Source organism: Euprymna scolopes, chromosome 3, assembly GCF_053919585.1.
Source record: "Euprymna scolopes isolate OS-2025 chromosome 3, ASM5391958v1, whole genome shotgun sequence".
NCBI classification, from domain to species: domain Eukaryota; kingdom Metazoa; phylum Mollusca; class Cephalopoda; order Sepiida; family Sepiolidae; genus Euprymna; species Euprymna scolopes.
The window spans coordinates 92,449,936-92,456,079 of NC_136484.1; the positions used below are offsets into that span (position 1 = coordinate 92,449,936).

A 6,144-nucleotide genomic window follows, 5' to 3' on the forward strand; every position below is an offset into this window, starting at 1 on the left:
ATCTCAGAATAACATTTTATTATGAAAGAAAGGCAAAAAAAATGGCACTTTATTACTCGTTTTGGTGAGTAAATAACAAGAAAAGCAAAAGAAACTGTCCAAAAGTGTATTTTAGTTGATGCCACAAATGCATGCACCTTGCTCTTGTTAACTCTCTACCACAGCAGGAGCACGAGTTCGTTCCCTCCCCCTCTTCGTCTTTGTATATCTCATTCACCTCTCTTTCACCCCTTTTGTTTCCTTTTTATCTTTCCATTTCCCTCTTTATATATTTCTCTATCTTTTTTTATTCTCTCTCACTCTTTCTCTCTTTCTCTCTCTCTCTCGTCTCTCTTTGAATTCTGTCTGTCTGTCTCCCTCTCTTTGTGAGTGTGGAGACCTACAACTTAAAACATCTTAGCATATGGCTAGATTCCGCTTTAAAATAAGTACACTTGCCCTTTTCCCGTACGTTACAACACTGCTCGATTCTATCACAATGGCACGAATAATATAATAATACATACTCGAATAATAAAAAGAAAGAACGAAAAGAAAAACGAAAGACGACGCCTAGGTCTGGTACGGAAAGGGCTTTAACCGCATTTATTGGTGACTAACCAAAAAAATAAAAATAAAAGCAAAAAGAAAAAAACAAGAAAAAAAAACAACTGCTAATGTCACTCTGTTTGCCTGTCTGTCTTACTTTACCTGCCCTTCGCCCGTTCTCTAACCTTTTCTATCCTTTATTCGCCCCCACAACCCCTTCCGATTGTTATGGTCGCCGTAGCAGGTGCTGAAAGCAGAAGTGCGTTTACAAATAACAAAAAAAAAACTAAATAAATAAAATAAAACTGAACAAAACTAAAAAATAAACAAAAGATTCCAATAAAAATACCCAGAGTCTCAGAAAAAGAGGAAAAGTTCAAGAAATTCGTTTCTAAAAAACAAACGCAAAAACGCTATTCAAAAATCAGTAAACGCTTACTAGCTTGCTTCAATAGAAACTCTGCATCGCGCACAAACACTGTTTCAGAGATTGTCGTTTGTCTCTTGACAGCAAAATACATAAATTATTTTCCACTAAACTAATGTATTTTAGGAGGAAACGACGGTGATAGATAAGATAATATCAATACAAAAAAAAAAAAAACTACAATAACTAAGAATATATTCTGCGTATAATATACGAAACATTTTTACATTTAAAGACAACGGAACTATAAGAAATATTAAAAATATTTAAAAAGTCAGTTATTTATTTATTTTTGCCCCCGGACAAAAGGAGAGTGGACCTGTAAATTCAATATTGTCTGTTCGTCCGTCCGCACCTTTCTCAATAACTACGCCTTGAATTTTTTTGAAATTTAATGTTAAACATGATATGAGCAAAAAAAAAAAAAAAAAAAAAAGAATGTAACAAAACGGACTTTCCGGGAAAACTCCAGGAGTGCCTTTCAGGTTAAAATAGCTCAAATTGGCACTTTTGTGCTCATTAAAAAAAAATTGATGCATTGGATTTTTATAAAACTTTCTAAAAAGTTGTAACTGATTTCTATATAATTTTGTTTACTATACTTCGCGATAACTCTTTTAAGGCTTATAATAACACTCCATTTTTGGGACTATTTTAACATATTTATCCAAAATTTTCCGTGTATGTTTATTTGGCAGTTGTACATGGTGCTGAACTAGGTGTATCAGAATTTTTGTACGAATTTTTGACACCCCTAACACGAAACTGCGAATAAAATATAAAAACTCGTAATTTCTCTTTTAAAAGTGGGTTGTTTATTTTCTTTATGAATTATACTTCCAAAATAAACTATTAAAGTTGTATAAAAAGTAATAGAAATATTATTTTTTATTTAAAAAAAAAACAGTAATGAAACTAATTGAATTTTACGAGTTCAGTATTTTTCAATTTTTAAACTTTAAAAATCTATCAAAATTTTTCTATTGATTCTATTTTTACGATATTTTCAGGGTCAATATGAAATTGTATGCTCTTTTCAATAAACCGAATATAATATTTTATACAAACGTTTTCTTTTTAAATACACGCCCCCCCATTTTGAAATGTCTATAAAAAGTAAATAATTAATTTACTCACCAAAGTTTTATATATCACAAATTGAAGATAAAAGATCAATAAATAATATATTCAAATTTAAAACAACAAAAAAAAGTGTTTTTTTAGAAATTTACCTGTAAAGTCCGAAGTTTAAAACCTTTTTTTTAAACCACGTTGTGTTTTTTTTTTTTTTTTTTTTGTAAATGAAACCTTGGTCCTTGCTCCTTTAATTGAACTAAAATTAGGGTTTGAATTACATTTTTCGAGTAGATATAAGCTTGGAAAGACAGGGGATCGAATTAGTTCACGCCCCCCCCCATTTTGAAATATCTATTTAAAAGTAAATTATTAATTTACTCACCAAATTTTATATATCACAACTTGAAGGTAAAAGATCAATAAATAATATATTCAACTTTAAATAAAAAAAAGAAGTGTTTTTTTTTAGAAATTTATCTCTAAAATCCGAAGTTTAAAACCTTTATTTTTAATCACGTTGTTGTTGTTGTTGTTGTTGTTGTTGTTGTTGTTGTATTTTAATGAAACCTTGGTACTTGCTCCTTTAATTGAAAAAAAATTTGGGTTTGAATTACATTTTTCGAGTAGTTATAAGCTTGGAAAGACAGGAGGTCGAATTATTCAATATTTTTCACAAAGTTTCTGACACGCCAATGCTGAACTCAAGTTTAAATATGTTAACGTCTTGGGGACTTTTGGGGCTAAATGGGGGGGGCGCAAATGATGGACTTAGTAATTTTTTTGTATGGTGCAGACCTCAAATTAACATATGTTAAGGCCTAAAACTGCACAGTTTGTCCATTTTCACCACGATTTGACGTCCCCTGGGGACTTTTGGGGCTAAATGGGGGGGGGGGGTGCAAATGTTGAACATAATCATTTTTTTTCATGCATCGTTCACTGTGCACGGATCATGCATACTTCTTTTTCTTTGTTTTTCTTTTTTCAAAATTGAAAAATAAATTCAAATATTTCAGTCGTAATCCGACTTTGCTCATTGAGTGCTTATTTCTTTTCCTCATTGTCGATAGTTAACGGCAAATTCCGGCGACTGAGGACACGGGTTCACTTGTTGTAAACAGAGATGATATTAATGTCTGTTCAAATGCCGTTCGCGCGTATTAGTTAATATATGAATATTTTTTACATTTGAAAGTGTGTGAAAATCTTTAAAACATTCAAATCAAACAGAAAGTACGTCACAAATACACTATGCCTCTTATGAGATATGATAGCGAGGTATGGGGACTCAATGATGCAAAAATAGAAACGTTAAGAGCAGCACAACGCAAAATAAAAGTCATTATGCTCGGCGTCAATCTATGTGAAAGAAAACGAAAACACTTGGATCAAACACTAAACTTGAGTTGATGTTCGTTCATGACTTGCGAAAATGACCGTGATCGTACAATTATTTTGTGGGTTTGGAGACGGCTTGTTCGACGGATTCGAGTTCGGAAATATATTCCGCGTGTGGAAAACCTGTGTCTGCGGAGGGGGGATTCTGTAGCAGAATTGCTGATTGCACTGTCTTTTTTTTGTAACATGTTTTCTCTCGCATTCTTCCGGCTAAGGATTTTTATCTCTCCCCACCCCAAATAAACAGAGATTAGACCATTCCTGTTATGATCCGGTCCCTGTTGGTTTTGCGGTGGAAGTTTAGTTCTGTGCAGTTCTAGGAGGTCCACCTTCCCAGACTTTGCCTTTTCTCTTTGAGAAGGTGTTAGTTTATTTTTAATTGCCTGAAACGTTCTCACTGTGGAATGCCGTGTGGACTACCCAGGTACTTTTTGGGGCCGCTGACATCTCAATCCCACTTACCAACCCTGGTGTCTAAGTTCTTGTAGGAGGATGGGAAGAACTAAACAACTTCAACACGTGCCGATTCAGCAATTGTAATCCATTTGTGTCTTGTAGTACGCCAGAACTTGTCTTGGATTAGTTTTTCCGAAGAGTTAAACATTAGTTAATGACATCACCACCACCATAGAAATGACTTAACATAGATGGGTAGGTCAACGAGATCTACGGACAACAGGTGGACTTCTCGAGCGAAAGAATTGACGCCGAGACAAAGAGAATAAGCAAAAATCCAGTGGAGAGAGACTACCTCGATTACTATCTATTCTAAATGGCCATACCTAGCCAGGGACAAAACAAGATAGAAGACAATCTAGAAGTTACCAAATCCCAAATGACGATGATGATGATGAATGGTGATAAAGGGGATGTACGTGTTTAATAATTAGGTTCTGACAATAGAATATTCTTATCATGGTTTCGACTCTCGAGTATATATCCAATATAGTTAGACACAGTCATTCAATCGAGAACAAGGCCGGTAGCCATTAGTCGCGTGCTCTCGGGTAATAACTGAATGCGTGAATATAGGATTGACATGAAATTCTTAAAGATAAACTAAAATGACCGAAAAATAGGCTGAAATGACTTAAATAAATAAAAAGTAAATGACTTAGAATGACGTTAATGAACTTAAGGATGAATTGAATGACCTTAAGAATGACTTGAATGGTTAAAAATAACTGGAATCCTTCAAAAAAATATTGAATGATCTGGAGAATGACTTGAAAGGCTTTGAGGGACTGGTTGTAAAGTGAGTGATCATTTTACATTAAATAAATACAGAAAAGTGATCCCCCACATTATATCACAAAGTTACAAACATAAGTACAGCATACAGTAAGAACAGATACTACACTTTGATCTTGGCCAAAAGGCCGAGAAAAGGGTATTTATTTGCTCCGCCACGAGCAAATTAGGCACAAGGTCGATTTTTAATGTGAGGAGTAAAGGGGAAATGGGGACTAACTCCCCGGGGAGTAGGGGAACTAGATAGTGACAATTTGTATGAAGGGTTGCCTCTACATTGACCAAGGTCCTATATGTGGGGTTGCCCCCACATATGGTCTTTGTTTGCAGTATCTGCCAGAACAGATACTACACTTTGATCTTGACCAAAAGTCAAGAAAAGGGTATTTACTACAATTTGATCTTGGCCAAAAGGCCAAGAAAAGCTTAAAAAGCTAAGGACAGCATCTATTAACAACAGACTTTTGATCTTAACCAAAAAGGCCAAGCACAAAAGTGTTACGGACAGACCGACCGACCGATCGACCGACCGACGGAGTGACTTATAGAGTCGCTTGCACGCGACTAAAAACACCTCTCGATCTAAAAACCTATAAGATATTAACTGATATATACTCGACAGTCAAATTAATGTAAAGAATATTCTCTTGTCATCTCCTTAATAATAATAATAATAATAATAATAATAATAATAATACGAGGTATATGAAATTAAAATGTGAAAGCGATTTATTTATTTCCTCTGTTCTTACAAAACTCTTATGGTCCTTTAGCGGAACCTTAAGCGTCTGACGAATCCCAGTTGAGAAGCATTGGTTAAGAGTCTGGGATAGCATATCACTTCGCTTATAGGTTGGCAAAGGATAACAATGGATGCATACCTAAACACTGATGAGTTTCAACGTCATTTTACTTCTGTTATGCAACGAGATTAAACTGTAACACTCGAACAATAAATAGGCTGAGAAGAGATCAACAAATACCGGTCCCATGACGGGAAAAATTAATTTTCGAACAAAATTTTCCATCACGTTTAAGTTCACTCACGAAAATACCCATAGAAAATGTGTAAAAAAATAAAGGTTTAAACTTGAGTCTAAAAAGAAATTTGAATTAAGGGAATTGGATTTAGTTTGTGTCCAATGACTAAAGAACAGATTCCACGCAAATCTGAAATATTTAACTTTTCAAATGGGAGGATGTGCCTATGTTATATTAATACATTTTTAGTACTCCAAAGAAACTGAAATTAGCGAAATATTAATAGACCGATGTCTGATTCCTATTGTTAAAATTTTTAAATAAAATCAGAGGATTTTAATTTCCACGACGTATTCTCACTCCATTTTACATCCGTTCAATTAGAATTAATGAAAACTAAATATATCGCACATTATGACACCTTACACGTAGCAGGTATTTTACCAAAATTATATTTAGTGATTAATAATTTCAGTTAGCCA

The 6,144-nt window shown here is 34.0% G+C and overlaps 1 pseudogene; it reads right to left on the reverse strand.

Moving 5' to 3' along the window:
* Window positions 1-4,645: 4,645 nt before the first annotated feature.
* On the reverse strand, window positions 4,646-4,822 carry LOC145264048 (U2 spliceosomal RNA; annotated as a pseudogene).
* Window positions 4,823-6,144: the final 1,322 nt, after the last annotated feature.